The 16,951-nt window shown below is 35.5% G+C and overlaps 1 non-coding gene across 1 annotated transcript; it reads left to right on the top strand.

Annotated features, from left to right (window-relative positions):
- The first annotated feature begins 2,842 nt into the window (after positions 1-2,842).
- LOC124897341 lies at positions 2,843-2,949 on the top strand. The gene has a single exon (XR_007054063.1). It is a non-coding gene; the product is annotated as a small nucleolar RNA R71 (small nucleolar RNA).
- Positions 2,950-16,951: the final 14,002 nt, after the last annotated feature.

Raw genomic sequence — 16,951 nt, 5'->3', positions numbered from 1 at the left:
CTAGTATGCAAGTGAGGTAGGCTGAATGTAAAGGGTTTAAATGCATGAACAATGCCAACTGACTGTATAACATGAACGTGAGAATACATGCATAAATGACTAACTGTAACTGAATTTGAGATGATACTAACTACTAAGTTTGAATACTGATAACATAAGTTATTAATAAATGATATAACTGATACTGAGCGACTGTGTCTGGCAGTCTAGGTTCTGATAGAACTAGCTGTGTTCCGTACTATACTAAATTAATTGTAGCTGACAGTCCTAAATTTTGTAGAACTAGCTGTGTTCTATTACTGAGATTGAAACTGAGACTGTAACTATGGGAAGTAGTCATCTAACCGACATGACCTAAATAATGCATTATAGATGAGTTGGCATCCAATTTATAACCCTAATTGGAAGGGTGTCAATACCGCGCCACTGTTAAAGACAAGATATGGGTGACTCTCATCTGCAGTGTCCCCAAAAGAGAATGGTGGGAACATCATCTGATAGTGTTTATCCACCTCATTAATCGTCCTCTATCAGTGTTGATATCTTAACCTATTCTGGCTATATAGTTCTGGAATGCAAGGATTGCTTCTAGGGATCACACCCTCCACTGTCAGTGTATATCCTCATCCTTGGGTTCACTCGCTGCTAAATCCTACGCCTATCTGAAAAGACACTGAACATGATTAACTGAACTAAACTATACTGAGTTTATTGAGTTTCGTTGACTGAAAAAATACTACTGATATTACTGGGATTACTTAGTTTACTGAGCTTTCCTGAGTCACATGACCGACTGATTTCTACTAAACATGGCTTGATTGAGGATATCGTGAAAACATGACACTGGCTCTAGGCACACAACTAAATTATCGGGTAAAGTACCCCCAGAACTTGATAGAAGGAAACTAACAAGGTATGACATTCTTGAATACATGACCAACATCAACAATCTATATTACAATAAGTTGGAGATTTAATGAAGTACATGGTTATCATAATCTTATACATGAATTGAAAAACATATAAACATGTCATAATTTCATCAAATAGTCTCATGAGCATTTTATAAAACATTTATAATGCACAACAATATCATAGAAGTTATTTTGATCATAAGGGTAAAGCACACACTTATCATTTGGGTAACAATTGAGCTATGATGCATACTTTCTAGTTCCTTAGGCATTTTATCAAATCCCTTGCATGCACAACTTAAGGAATAGGAATAATCATCAAATTATCACTTCAAAACTCTATGAATCAACTAAACTTATAGATTTTAAGCCACACATTAACATAGTTTCATGACCAACACATAAAGTTACCAGCTTGGGAATCACATCATCATAATCTTATGAACATAATCAACCCACAACAAAATATTCACAATACATGATTTAAAAGCTGATTATTGAACTTCATGGATGGAAGGAATCCACAAATGAACATTATGCATACCTTAGTTCTTTATTCTACGAAGTTTGACGGTAGAATTTCCTTGAATTTGAATCCCCAATTGAAAACCTTAAAGTTGTTCTTGAGGAAAATTGAGAGAAACTAGTATATTTTGGGTGGAAACTGGCTATATCAGAGTGGGAAATTAACCCTTTTGCCCTTTAAAATAAGGATATTTAATAACTAAAATTGGGCATTGACATGATACCTGATGCGTCACACCATGATCGTGCCAAGCCTCAGTAGTTTCAATGGCAGTCCCTACAACAATGTTAACCAATGCGATTGGTGACGCGGCACGCTAAGATCATATTATTCCACTATTTTGGGACACCAAACGTGGTCTAATAAAGGTCTAAAAAATCCAAAACTTGTTTGGAAACACCTATTGACCTCTCTGAACATGAATTAACAAATATACTGACCACTAAAGGACATGAAGGTGGCGAAATGATATTTCCAACTTTTGAAGGCCAAAATAAGCTAAGTCTGTAAAGTTATCTAGATTTTTCTATGTCTGGGACCCCTTGACAAGCTTAAAGGACTTAATTAAGCTTAGAAATTTTATGGGGCCTTACAACCGGTTGGGGAACTATCTATGTATCTACCTCCTTAGTTGTCTTTGTATGTTTTTTTTAAGCTCTTTACCACTCTTCAAATTTATTACAATTAATTATTTAAGAGGTTCAGTGTTACTTGGAAAACCACCTTGAGGCCTGAACTTTTATGCCTACTATATTTACCCAACCTGCATCTTCAAGTTCTTTATAGGCACTTGCTGGATATTTATATTTGCTACCAATTGTACTTAAGCAGCTAGAATTTACATCAATATCTTTTCCATATTGCTAGTTTGAGTGATATCCTGATTCGCAGCTGCTAAAACTGCTGCTATTAGTTGTTCCATGATGAATTTGGTGGCTGTGTTTGCCACTTTAGATTGTAGGAATTCCCAGAATTTATCCTTTGAGCATTGCCTAAAAACATCACTGACCCAGGATTTGCACCACACATTGATGAAAAATTACCACTATTTTCACAAATCTCGCACCATGTACTCGTATAATGAATTATATTCACTATTGCTATAGGTTGTGTAACCCTAAATTTCACATTGCTGAGTTGAGTAGTTCACTGATTTTATAGTGCAACAATCTGAGCGGATATAGAAGTAAATTGGTTTTCCTCCAACACACTTGCAACCTTGTTTGTAGCACTTCTTGAGTCAGAATGACAATAAAGATTCCCTTGTGCAATCCGGTTCAACAAGGCATATAACTCATCATACGTCAATTCAAATGCTTGACCACCTACAATTTAATATAATAAAATTTTGGTGTTGTGATCAAGTGCCTCAACAAAAATGTGAGCTAGTACCTCATTGGACTACTGATGATGTGGACAGTCCTGAAGAAAAGCTTTGAACCTCTCTCATGCATGATATAAGTTTTCACCTAGCTTCTGTTTAAAGCTCACAATCTTACTGTGCAGTTTCACAGTCTTGCTAGATGGAAAGAATCAAATAAGGAATTTTGGGGCTAAGTCATCCCAGTTTGTGATTGAACTTACCGGCTCAGCATTCAACCACTTCTTTTCTTCCCTCAATAGTGAAAAAGGGAAAGTGTCATCTTAACATAATCAGTTGACATACTCATAGGGATAGATGTGTCACTGATCTCTAATAAATTCCATAGATGGACTTATGGATATTCATGTGAAAGTCCCATAAACTATCCATTGCTGATCAAAAGTTGCACCATGTTCTATTTTAGCTCAAAGTTACCTCCAACAACTAGTTTTTAAAAAGGGGAGGTCAAATTTGTTAGGATTGGGATTTCCACTTTGCGAACTGTCCTACGGGCTGGTTAATCTTCAGCCATAAAAGTAGGATTATCTTATTTATCTTAAATTTGTGGGATACCATAGAGAAGGACTGCTTCTCTCCTCAATTGATGAAATCATTGCTCAGGTTTGGGGCTTTGTTCAACCAATTCCCTATCCCTTGCATCTTACTAGTTTGTAAACCAATTTCCTACAAATTTAATACCATGACGAAGTGTACAACACCAAAGAGATCTAAAAATTAAAATTAAAAATAAAATAGTTTCCAATGTACAAGTCCCCAACAATGGAGCTAAAAAATTATTGCACACACGCAAGTGTACGAGGTCTCACTAATTAATATAGTGGCTATAAATAATGCTGAATATCGATCCCTTAGAGACTTGTGTTAAGTAACTATCCAATTCTCATTTAACTACTAAGATTAACTAGTGCAACGTAGCCATACGAGTTTTGAAAGTGTATAATTAAAAGTAAACTTAAATAATGCGGAAGAGTAAAAACTTTGGAAATCAATGGATGAAAACCCGGGGTTAAGAACTACAAAAAATCATACTACGCTATTGAACTTCATTCATTAGATTACTTATCTTGGTTGTTGATTCGCATGTTTATCATATTATTATTGTATCCCGACCTCTAACCTTCTACCTAACTAGACATTACATATACATCATTGAGCGAGGATGTAATAATCTATTTAGATGCATTAAGATGTCATCTAGGTATATCCCTATCCTAGATGCTAATTCAAATTTCTTATTTTATAAAAGAATACAAACCATACTCTACTTATCTCCATATTCTATCTTCTTATTCCCCCTCTCGGTCTTACAAAGTTGACAATATATGTATTCTAAGGGTCGCAAATCCTTAAAATAGTTAAAAAAGGATAAATGAAAAATGAAATATGATAATTAATTACAAAAATCAATTCAAAGAAAAAGTAAACATGTTCTTGGCCCTAACCCTGAAAAGAGGGCGTTTAGCCGCTAATGGACATAACCGTAATCATGATAAAGGAAAAAATATTATAATCCTTTAAAAAACTAAAGTAAAGAAATAAAAACCCTATTTGAAGTGTTTATCATCCCCTATCCATGATTCAAAGACATCTAAAAGTGTCCAACAAAGTGTTTTGAGTGTCCTATTTATAGATGGAGGACTTTTGGCCATATGGGAGCATGGTCCGCAGCGTGCCCCTTGTTCCCATGGAATAGGGGTCACGATGAAATTATTATTAGCGTAAATTAAGGGTCACGGTGAAATTCTTAGTCCATTTAAGTAATGTTCGCGATGCCCCTCTATTGCGAGGGCTCACTGGAAAGGTCTATTTGACGTTTAAACTTTGCCTTGCACTTGTTCTTCCATCCCAAGACTTATGATGTTATTTACACTTGATTATCAGTTTTTATATCCAATATATATCATCAAAATAGACTCACCAAACATTCTATACAGTTAAACACCACAGATTAGAGCTCAAAAATTCACAATATCAAGAACGATAAACTAGAAACTCAAGCTAAGAACCAGTGCCATCCTATTAATCTTTAGCTTAGTGTTTTGACTCTTGGCTTACTTAAATTACACTTTAAACATTATAAATAAGTTTTTACACACATAATTACATATTAATAACCTTATGAACTCATTAAACATGTTAGAATCCATCGTGATCAACTAGACAACACCTAGCTCAAGTTAGTAACACTAGTTTTTTTGTTTAAACTCTAAGTGACCAAATTAAGCACAAAATATTCTAAAAGATAACTTAAACTTTGTAATCACATAGTTAAACACTAATATTCTCAATTATATCATCATTAACATATTAAGAACACAAGTTATCATTAAAATAAAGCTAAACAATCTAGGATAACAACACTAACGTGCACAAAATCACCTCAGATCAGTAATCTCTTCTCTCCTATTATTCCCACGAATTAGAGTAGAAAATTTGGTGCTATTTGTTAATTTAAATTGTTGAATCCATGAAATCTATGTGTAAAATTGAGATTAGAAAGTACATCTTGGTGTAAACTTGAGGAAGTCTTGAGTACTCATCTGTTATTTCTAATAGTTGAATTAGTTTATACACTTCAAGTATTTGGTTTTAATCTCAAGGCTATAAAAATAGATATCTCAGTGATGAAAATACGAGGCAAGACTATCCATTTTGTAGATTAGGCAATAAATAGGGTTTATGGTTTGCCGAATTTTGACCATTCAGAGTTCACTACAAACCATCATGCTCTAGGTATTTGGTAAGAATATAAACATTGTTTAGGGTAGAAGTTTGCCTTGGGAAACCTCTAAAATAAGGATAACTTCAAAAGAGTTCATTACCAAAGAAAGGCCTTGGATTTCAATCATTTACAACCATTTCTCTATATGTGGTAATGTGATAAACATCTCAGTGATGAGGGCCCAGATGGCTATTTGCATTCTAGACAATGTTCTAATGAATATTGGATATTTTAACATTGGAGATCCATGAGTACAATTTACAAAATATCCCTACTCTGATGTTCTCCTGTAATACCCTGCATGTTTCTAATATTTTGATTCATACTTAAGTACATGACTTACAATGAATATACTAGTGATAGGATAGCTTATGATCCATTAATCATGTTCATATGAGTCACTTAAGGTAATACAAGCTAAGAGTTTTTGAATCCATCAAGTTTTAGTGTTTGATTTTGCAAGGGTCATCTTTGAACGGGTATAACTCGATTTTAATATGGTATTTTGGCTGATTTATACCCACCAAATTGTAAAAAATCTAATTATCTTTCCAACGATACCAGTTTCGCCTTAATCCAATACCCGAGCAAAAAGTTATGCCCATTTTCGTGAGAGACAGTAAGCATAGGCGATTGGTTAGGCGCCGCCTAACCCAAGCATAGACGATTGGTTAGGCGCCGCCCAACCCATGCATAGGCAATTACTTGGGAGCTGCCTAAGCCAATTCCAGGTATCAAAAACACTCTGTATTGAGTTATTTTAAAGGTAATTAAGTCTTTCAATACTCCTTATACGTCCCTAAACATAACCCTACAAAATATATACCTTCTAAACATACTGCAACCCTATTTTCATCTCAAAGCTCATCATCCAAGATCACTAAAGGAGAAAAATAACAAGGGTTACATAAGTAAGCTTGAAGATCCGATTTCAAGGAAATTCCTCCGCCAATCATCAAGAATCTTCCTTCTAAGGTATGCGTAGTGTTCATCTTGGATACAATTTGTTCATAGAGTTCAAGAATCAATCTTTAAAATACAAAAGCTTGGTTGATTGTGGTGATATGATCATACCCATATTGATACTTGTTTGTTTTCCTCTTTTTCATTATAAAGTATGATTTCTATATTGTTGGGTGTTGATGATCATGTTGTTGATATTGGGTGATTCCCAAGATGGAATCTTTATATATTTTTGTGAATTCATGGTATCATATGAGTTGGAAACATGTAAATTTCATTGCTCATGATGTATAATTTGATGAATTCACCTATTCTTAAGATGTGCATGTAAGACGTTTGATAAAATGCCTAAGGAACTAGAAATCATGCAATATAGCTAAATTGTGACTAAGTGAAGGATTCATGATATGCCCTTACGTTCCAATGAATTCTATGATTGATAATGTGCCTTGTAAATGTTGTTGGGATACTCATGAACTATTCTTATGAGATTATGCTATGTTTACTTGCAAATCCTACTTATGAACAAGATGCATGGTAACCATGCAATCCACATGAACTTCCATGGTATTAGTATGTGTTGCCAATATGATTATGCAATGAACATGATATTAAGATTGTGCAAGTACTTCCATGTGATATGAAATCCTTTCTATGCAATACATTTTTGATAACCATGCATAGTATGAGATCCCTTCTTATGATATTATATATTATGGACTCTACTCTTATGATCAAGTCAATCATGTGTGTCAGTTTTCTTCCATCGAGTCCTAGGGGTAATTGTACCCAAAAACTATAGCTGTGTGGCTAGATCCATGTCATGTTTCACGATATCCAAACTCAAGCTATGATTCCATAGACTTCAGTCAGTCATATGACTCAGGAAAATCTTATGATCTTAGTCAGTTGTCAGATATCAGTAACATTCCGTCAGTCATTGAAATCTAGTAAACTTAGTTTAGCTCTGCTAAAAAATACCACTAGTATCAGTCCAGTTAATCATACCAGTTCAGCTAATCAGTTCAGTTCAGTTATTCAGTTTAGCTTAGTTATTCAGTTCAGTGTCATTGAAATGGGAGTAGAGGTTAGCACCGAGTGAACCCAAGGATAGGAACTCACCTGCCAGTTCAGGGTGTGATTATTAGTAGCAATCCTTGTGTTCCAAAACTACATAGCCAACATAGGTTAAGACATCTTAACCCATTAGCTTAGGATTGATGAGGTGGCTTAACCCATCAGTTTAGGGTTCCCACCATTCTCATTGAGTACCCGCCAGATAAGGGTCACTCACAGTTATCCTTACCAGTGGCACGGTATTGACACCCCTCCAGTTGGGGCAGAGATTGGACCCCAGCTTAGCCATAACAGCATACACGGGGCATGTCGGTTAAACACTACCTCCCACATTTTCAATAACAATCTTAGTAAAATAACTCAGATAGTTTTTCAGATTTTAGTATATACAGGACTGTCAGATATAGTATTCCATGTTATCAGTTTCAGTAGCAGTCAGGATAGTTATCAGTAAACCATGTATTAGCTTACAAGTCATGCTATCACGTATTCATGGTCCCAGTTTCTATATATGTGTGTTTGCACTCCCATGTTCATATTAGTCAGTCAGTGTTGTTCATGCATGAAACCCTTTTATGTTCAGTCTACCTTTCTCGTATACTTAGTACTCCAGTTGTACTGATGCATTTGCGCTATGGTGCTTTCTTTTCATGTTACACCATAGGTTTTGAGACACGAGCTCCAGCCCAGCAGTAGCAGTAGCATTCTAGTCGCAGAGACACAGTGAGTCCTCATTGATTTGAGGACAATATTATTTGATTCATTTATTTATTTCTTTAGTTCAGTTTTACGGAGCTAGTTGGAGACATCTTCCTTCAACTCCTTATTTAGATAGTTTAGAGGCTTTCGAATTTACTTTCAGATTTACGTTCAGATTTAGTCATTTTGGGTATTTTTGCCCACATGGTTTTATTCAGTTGAACCTTATGGACTTACAGTTCCATGTATTCCACATTATTATATCATGATTTTCAGTATACAGGTACAAATATCAGTCATGGATTAGCTTGTTGTCCCTCGGGGTCATGAGCATCGTGTAGCATTCCGGTTTAGCAAATTGGGGTGTTACATCTCCTCATTGATTTTTGAATTGTGCAAGTAGGATAGAGTTGATGAGTATCTAGAGGATAATTGGGTAGAACCAAGTGCACCAATCCACCCATTAAAAAAGCATGGTGAAGGAACTGTAACCAAAATAAAAAAGAGGACGATTAATATAGGCAAGTTTCTTCAAGATGATTTTTGTTCTTGTAGACCATGAACTACAATAAGACTATTTGAGGTATTTATAGATGAGTTGAGAATGGTCTAAGATTTTGTATCTATACTCCCCACAGGGCCATGCAAGATATTTGTGGGGCCTACCTCTAATGTCCCAAAGAAAGACAATGATAAATTATTAAAAGATAAAAAAAAATAGGGGGACCGTAATTTGAGATTATAGAAGGCACACACCAACTTGGATAAGTCCCAAAGAGAGTTGAGTGAGTCCAATGAGAAGATGAAAAATATATAGAGAAAGAGAGACAAATTCTTCACTTAGACGTGGAAGGGTGTGAAAGGTTTGTGGAAGGTTTTGATTCCTAAGGATCCATTATGCTCTTGAGTCAAGTAGAGGATGATGATATTATGACATAGTGGTCCAATAATGACTATGGTCATACTGAGGGTATAGATGATGAGGAGACTGAGGGTAATAGGAGTCAGTTATGCAATTTTAGCCAGCCCCTCTACTTTCTTATACTTTTATGTTATGAAGTGAGGATACTGTAATTTTTTTGTATTTACATGTTATGTTTTATTTGGATATTTGTGTTGTTTTATTTTGATATTTGTGTACCCTTTTGGGCCTTTGGATTATGTTTATTTGGATATTTTTATGCCCTTGCCTGGCTTAACTTTTATTGTTATGGATGTTGTATGCCCTTGTCAGGCTTGATCTTTATTTATTGCCTTTTTGATTAGTCATTCTTTAGGCAGTCAGTTTGGGTGATTTCTTTACGATGATAGATTCTGCAAAAATATTCTTAATGAAAAATCATCATTTTTGGCTGTTGGTGTCATTTGTCCAAGGGAATTTTTACTACCTATAGCATTGTGAATAACGGTTGTGATTGTGATTATGGTGAAGTCTGAGTAGCCAATTTATGTGGTAAAGTCTAAGTAGCTATAGCATTATGTAACAACCCGAGGCTACCCCCTAGTCATAACATGGTGCTTAAGCCATAAGTGACCCAAACTAACCCATGATTTGGTACCTTCTACGAGCACTAAATGAAATGATGATAAAGTATGATAAGAGAAAATTGATCTGATATAAATACCAACATGCCAATATTAGTTAGATGTGAAACTAAAAACAAATCTAAATATCTGAATATATGAAAGACTCTATGACATGAGGAGTTCATTAAAAAATCCCTTAACTAACTCTGACTGCCTGAACATAAAGTAAAATGCTGAAAGTAACTAAAAATATCCTGCCTTTGATGAATGAGTACTCACCACTACTGCTTCTAGAGGAATTGAGCTGAATAAGGGCGATCGGGGAACTGAGTGTCTGAACCTATATTATGAAATCAATATAGCACAAAAGAAAGTATGCAATCAGTACTTTGAATATACTGGTACATGAGATAGGGACTAGCTAAAAATGCATATGTATACTGAACATGGATGAATGGACATGGCAAAAGAATTCAAGACCAAGTAAAACATACGCTGAGATAATCTATAAAACTGACTGACTGAATAGCTGATAAAATGAATACTTGGTCATGCAAACCTATAATGATATAACCTAAGTACTAAACAAAAATTGTGGAAGCTATCATGTAACCAACATTCTCCAATTTGAGCTAAACAGGGTCTAACTTGCAACCCCAGTTGGAAGGGTATCAATACCTTCCAACGGGTACTGACACTACCTATGTGGATCGACTAATCTGTTGTCTTAAAGGACTAGGGTTTCACCCTCTAATGGTAGGTTCCCTTAAAAGAGTGTCAACCCTCATCTAGAAGGAAGACCTTTCAAAACCTACGTTGACTATATAGTTCTAGAACTCAGGGACTGCTACTACAGGTCACACCCTATACTAGCAGGTGAGCCCTCATCCCTGGGTTTACTTGGTGCTAAATCCTACTCCCAATTGAACTGACACTAATTTTTACTAATTCAACTAGGCATCACAACTAATAATGCTCAACATAATCATAGCAAACTTAATATGATAATAGAATCATGATTGACTGACTTATTACTTGAAAGTCTGAAACAAGTGTAAACATATAGGTATCAGGTGTTCATAATTTGCTAGCACTGAATGACACTCTAAACATCATAACATTATTTTAAGCACTATGATGAAATTCAACATTCCAAGACCAAAATATTGTACCTTTCACTAAACTTATGAAATCGAAGAATTTGAATATTTGGATGTGTTAAACTTGGGAGGACAACATGCTCACATAGTTTAATTCATAAATTGATAACTTAACATGGTGTCATCTGAATATGATATGGGTGATCAAAATTCTAAGCATGTAATAACATAATTCACATGGGGTAACATATTGACATGATTTAAATTTAAAACTACTAAGAAATCATTATATAAATTCAACCTTAGCATCCGAATTTCATGAAAAGATGATAAAGAATTCATACTTGAATAAAAAGGGATTTTTGGGACTCAATGGGTGGAAGAAACTCATTGATGAATACCCTACATACCTTAATTACTTGACTCCTTGATGAAAAAGCTTTGAATTAGAACCATGAATGGTTGAATCCTGGGGAAGAAACCTTAAAATTATGTTCTTGGGTATGGAGATGGGTTTTACGTAAGATAACAAATTGGGAATGGGACACTTGATGCCCCTCTCGGGTTTTAATTTATGAATTAAGTGTTTGGGAAGAGGGGAAAAAACCAAAATGTCCTCTTGGACTTTAATTAAAATTGCAGGAAAATATAGATTCCATTGCACGGAGGCTATAGAAGACACTAGCCTCCGTGACTCAGTGTGTATCGCAAAGCTAACCTCTGTGACACGCCGTGAATCACAGAGATCCAGCCTTCATGACACGCTAAAATCATGGAGGCATTCTACCTCCGAGGTCCAAAAAAACCCCAAACCTATTACAAAAATTCTAAAACTCTCCTGGATGATCCTTTTAAAACCCCTAAACACATTTCAACTCAAAAATTGACATTTCGAACTCCGGAAGGCCAAAAATAAAATTTTTGCATTCTTGGGGTCTTAAAATGGCTATTCTTTTTTACTTAGTGTGAAATTAAAGCCTTGCACCCCTTTTAACATGCAACTAGTAGCTGAAACATGTCTAATATTTTATGGGGTATTACTATATCTCCCCCTGGAACCATTCATCCCCGAATAAAACTGTTTAAGTTGATATACTAAGAAAACTCAGATCATACACTGAATACTTATGAGCCAAATCATGATTAAATAATTGAATCTGAAATATAATAAATTAACTGGACTAAATTCATAAATGCATGCTATGGTATGAGGATGGTTATATATCTATGATAGCAAATGAGAGAATCACCTAAGAAAAACCATTACCTCACACTGGATTTGAATTCATAAACAAGAGATGGGGATACTTGGCTTACATATCTGCCTCATCTTTACACGTAGCTTCCCCAACGGGATGATTTTTCCATAGAACCTTAACCAAAGGGACTTCTTTATTCCTCAACCTACGAGTCTGATGGTCAAGGATCTCAATTGGGACTTCATCATAGGAGAGACTTTCACAACCACACTCTCTAAGGGAATAACAGAAGCTAAGTCACCAATACATTTCTTAAACCAATAGACATAAAACACTAGATGCACTGATTCCAAATCTGTCGACAACTCTAGGTCATAATCTACCTTCCTAAAACAGCTTAAAATTCTATATAGGCCAACATAGTGGGGACTGAGCTTCCCCTTCTTACCAACTCTCTTCACCCCTTTCATAGGAAAAATTTTCAAATAAACCAAGTCAACAATGTCAAACTCAATATCTCTTCTCCTCATATCTGCATAAGATTTCTAGTGACTTTGGACTGTCTTTACCCTTTGTCGAATTAACTGAACTTTATCCATCACCTTATACACTAAATTTGGCCTTATTAAAGAAGCCTCACCTACTTTAAACAAACTAATATAAGATCTACACCTTTCTTCATGAAGAGCCACAAATGAAACCATCTGAATACGGGAGTAATAGCTGTTGTTGTAAGAAAACTTGATCAAAGGTAAGTGGTCATCCCAACTATCCTTTAAGTCAATAAAATATGACCTCAACATGTCCTCTAAAGTCCGATGGGTCTGCTCTACCTGACCATCTATCTAAGGATGAAAAATTATACTGAGATGAACTTGGGTACCAAGACCATTTTGAAAAGCCTTCCTAAAGTGAAAGGTAAACTGAGTACCTCTATCTAAAATAATGGTAGATGGAGCCTCATGCAACTATATAAACTCCCTAATATAGAGTTTATCATAATCCTTATCTAAATATAAAGTATGAACTGGCCAAAAATAGGTTGACTTAGTCATTCTATCTACAATGAACTAAATCAAATCATGTTGACAACGCATATAAATGAACCTTGTCACAAAGTTCATATTCACCACTTCCCACTTCCATATAGGGATGTTGAACTCCTGAAGCATACCACTAGTCCTTTGGTACTCAACCTTAACCTACTGACAATTCAAACACTTAGCCACAAACTCTATAATATCTTTCTTCATACCACTCCACCATTATATTTCCTAAAAATCTCAATACATCTAAGAGGCTCTTAGATGAATAGATTGTCACACACCATGTACTACATCTAATATTCATTGTCTTAAACCATCTACACATAGAACACATAACCTACCTTGACAACACAGCACATCATCTCCCCCTTGGGAAAAAACCTCAACCTTCTGATCCCTAATTGCCCCATTTAATTTGACAAAAATAGGTTCCTATCTTGCTTTCCTTTTACTTCAGTATCCAATGAAGATTCTGAACAATTCTAAACCCATATAATACCTTTGGTTGAATAAACCAAACAAACACCTACACTGTCCAGCTGATGAACCTCATAGACTTAACTCTTTCTTATCATCCTCAACATATGCAAAACTTTTCATAAATAGTCTACTAAGGGAATCAACCACTACATTGACCATACCCGAGTGATGCATCACACTCATGTCATAATCTTTCAATAATTCCAGCTGACTTCTCTGATAAAAATTTAGGTATTTATTTATGAACATATACTGCAAAATCTTATGATCCGTAAACACTTTAACATGAACCCCATAAAGGTAATGCCTTCAAATCTGTAAGGCAAAGACAATTATTGCCAACTCAAGGTCATGGGTTAGGTAATTCTTCTCATGGGGCTTAAGATGTATAGAGGCATAAGATATGACATTACCACTCTGAATTAACACACAACCAAGACAAACTCTAGAAGCACCACAATAAACTACAAACCCATCTGTGCCATCTAGTATAGTCAAGACTGGTGCAGAAGTGAGTCAAGTATTCAACTCCAAAATATTCTCATAGGAGTCTGACCACTAAAATTTGACTTTATTTTGCGTTATTCGAGACATGAGAGAAGAAATAGAAGAAAACCCTTCAACAAACCATCTGTAATAGCAAGCCAAACCCAAGAAACTCCTAATGTTTGATGAGGGATTTGTCTAGGATAATTTCTTACTGCATTGGTCTTTTAAGGATCTACTTGAATGCTTTCACCAAAAATAATGTCACCAAATAAAGCTACTGATCTCGACCATAAATCACACTTACTAAACTTAGTGAAAAATTGATGATCCTTAAGGGTCTGTAATACAATATTAAATAGTCTGTATGATCACCTTCACTATGAAAATAAACAAGGATATAATCTATAAAGACTATGACGAACATGTCCAAGAACTGCTTGAACACCCTGTTCATCAAGTCCATAAAAGCTGCAGGAGCATTAATTTGTCCAGAAGACATAACTAGGATTTCAAAGTTACCATATCGAGTTCTGAAAGTTGTCTTTAGGATGTCACATTTCTAACTCTAAGCTGATGAAAGGAGAATCTAATTTCTATCTTAGAGAAATAGCTTGCACCCTAAATTTAGTATAACAAGTCATCACTTCTGGGGAGAGGATACTTATTCTTGAATGTGAATTTGTTAAACTAACGGTAGTCAATGAGTATTTTGAGGGAACAATCTTTATTGCACAGAAAAAAGATTGGAGCAACCCATGGAGAAACAATAGTACTGATAGAACCCTTATATAAGAGATTTTTCAACTGTTCTTCAATACCTTAAGTTTGATGGAGCCTTTTTATAAGGTGGAATTCAGATAGGCTGGGTGTCTGGAATAAGATCAATTTTTAAAGTCAATTTCTCTTTCAGGAGGGACTCTGAGTAGATCTTTAGGGAACATTTTGTAAACTCATTCACTACTAGAATTAACTCCAGACTCAGAGTTTCAAAATTTGGGTCCTTGACTCATATACTACTAGAATTAACTCTAGACTTAAAGTTTCAAAATTTGAGTCCTTGACTCAAACGAGATGGTAAATACATCCCTTGGAAATCATCTTTCTTTCCTTAAGATAGGGAACAAACTAACCCTTAGACACTAAAGTACTACCCCTCCATTTAATAATGAGCTCATTAGGAAACTAGAACTAAACAATTCTATTTCTAAAATTAATTTAGGCATAGCACGATGGAGCCAATCCATGTCAAGAATGTCATTAAAATTAGTTATATCTAACTCCATAAGATCAACTAAAGTAACTTTCTAAGACACTGTAACTGGGTAGTTTCTATATACCCATCAAGCTACAATAGAACTACCCACTAGGGTAGACACTGAGAAAGGCTTTGCCAATATTTTGGACTGACACCGAAATCTACAGCTATATAAGAAGTCACAAATAAAAGTGAAGATCTAGGAACAAAAAATGCATAAACATAAATATGGAAGACTTGTAGCGTACTAAAAACCATATTAGGTGAGATTTACTAATCATGTCGAGTTTGGAGAGCATAAAACTAGTTCTGATGATACACACTGGTAGCACTGGAGGTGGCTCCCTATTTAGTGGGGCAAACTAATGGAGCTGATGAAAAGTTAGACTAGCCTTGTTGAAGAAAATCCTCTCCCTTTTGGCATACTATGGGGAATTCCCTAATCCTGGGGCCTGGCTTACCATATCTAAATCACACATCACTACCTGCCCTATGCTCTTTTTAATGATTTTTACTATATTTCCTGCAAAGAAGATTGGTAAAACCATTATTTAATCTTCCCTGGGACTTAGAGCCTGGTACTTTACCTCGACTCTCCTGCCTGAACATAGGCACTGGAGCACTGGTTGAATATTGGGATGGAGCTAAAAATTTCTGGCAGAACTAGAAGGATTACCACCTTTCGACCTTGGCTGAGAAGAGTTGAAGCTACCTATTCTGGCCCTCTTATTCTCCCTTTCCTTATCCCTACACTTATCTTCCTCAATATGTTGACCATCGACTATCAACCTATACAAATCAATCTCCTTGATCAACATAGCTATCCTGCACTCCTTAAACACTTAATCAGAAACTCTCGATACAAACTTACTCATCCTGGACCTAGAATAAGCCACTGTAGTTGGAGAATACCTTGCCAACTAAGTATACTTGAGTGAGTACTCTTTTACACTCATGCCACCCTACTTTAAATTGATGAACTCTTGAACCTTAGCCTCTCTCAACTCTAATGTAAAGAAACTGACTAAGAAGGCTGTGGAATATTTCTCCCACTCTATAGGTCCTAACTTAAGACCTTCGTACTTAATCTATTGCATAAACCAAGTGTAAGCTACTCCCTGAAATAGATAAGAAGCAAAATCAGCACTCCCACTCATAGTGATACCCATAATGCCAGTCAACTTCTGCACAGAGTCTAGAAACTCATACGGATCCTTCTCAGACTTTGATCCATAAAATAATGGAGGATTCATTCATGTAAAGTCTCAAATCCTAACTACAACTATATTCATCACTGGATTGTCTGTGACAACAACCTATTATTATATTGAAAAACCATAGAAAAGCTATAAAAGTGGCCCTGAATTTAGCATTAAAAATATGTTTGTTAAGGGGATCTTCCTTAACAGGCGGTGGTGCGGGAGGATCCTTCTTTCTTCATCATTGTTTAATCTTGGAGACATTTTCTATAAATAGATGAAGGACAAGTTAGAAAAGGAATTAGTGGAGATCATGCTCTTTCGCATGACATGAATACTGAAAGAAGGGTAAATTTCCTAAAACATCTCAT

The sequence above is a fragment of the Capsicum annuum genome, chromosome 3 (genome assembly GCF_002878395.1).
Source record: "Capsicum annuum cultivar UCD-10X-F1 chromosome 3, UCD10Xv1.1, whole genome shotgun sequence".
Lineage (NCBI taxonomy): Eukaryota > Viridiplantae > Streptophyta > Magnoliopsida > Solanales > Solanaceae > Capsicum > Capsicum annuum.
The sequence above is the reverse complement of the archived record's forward strand: the minus strand, read 5'-3'. Positions and strand labels throughout refer to the sequence as shown.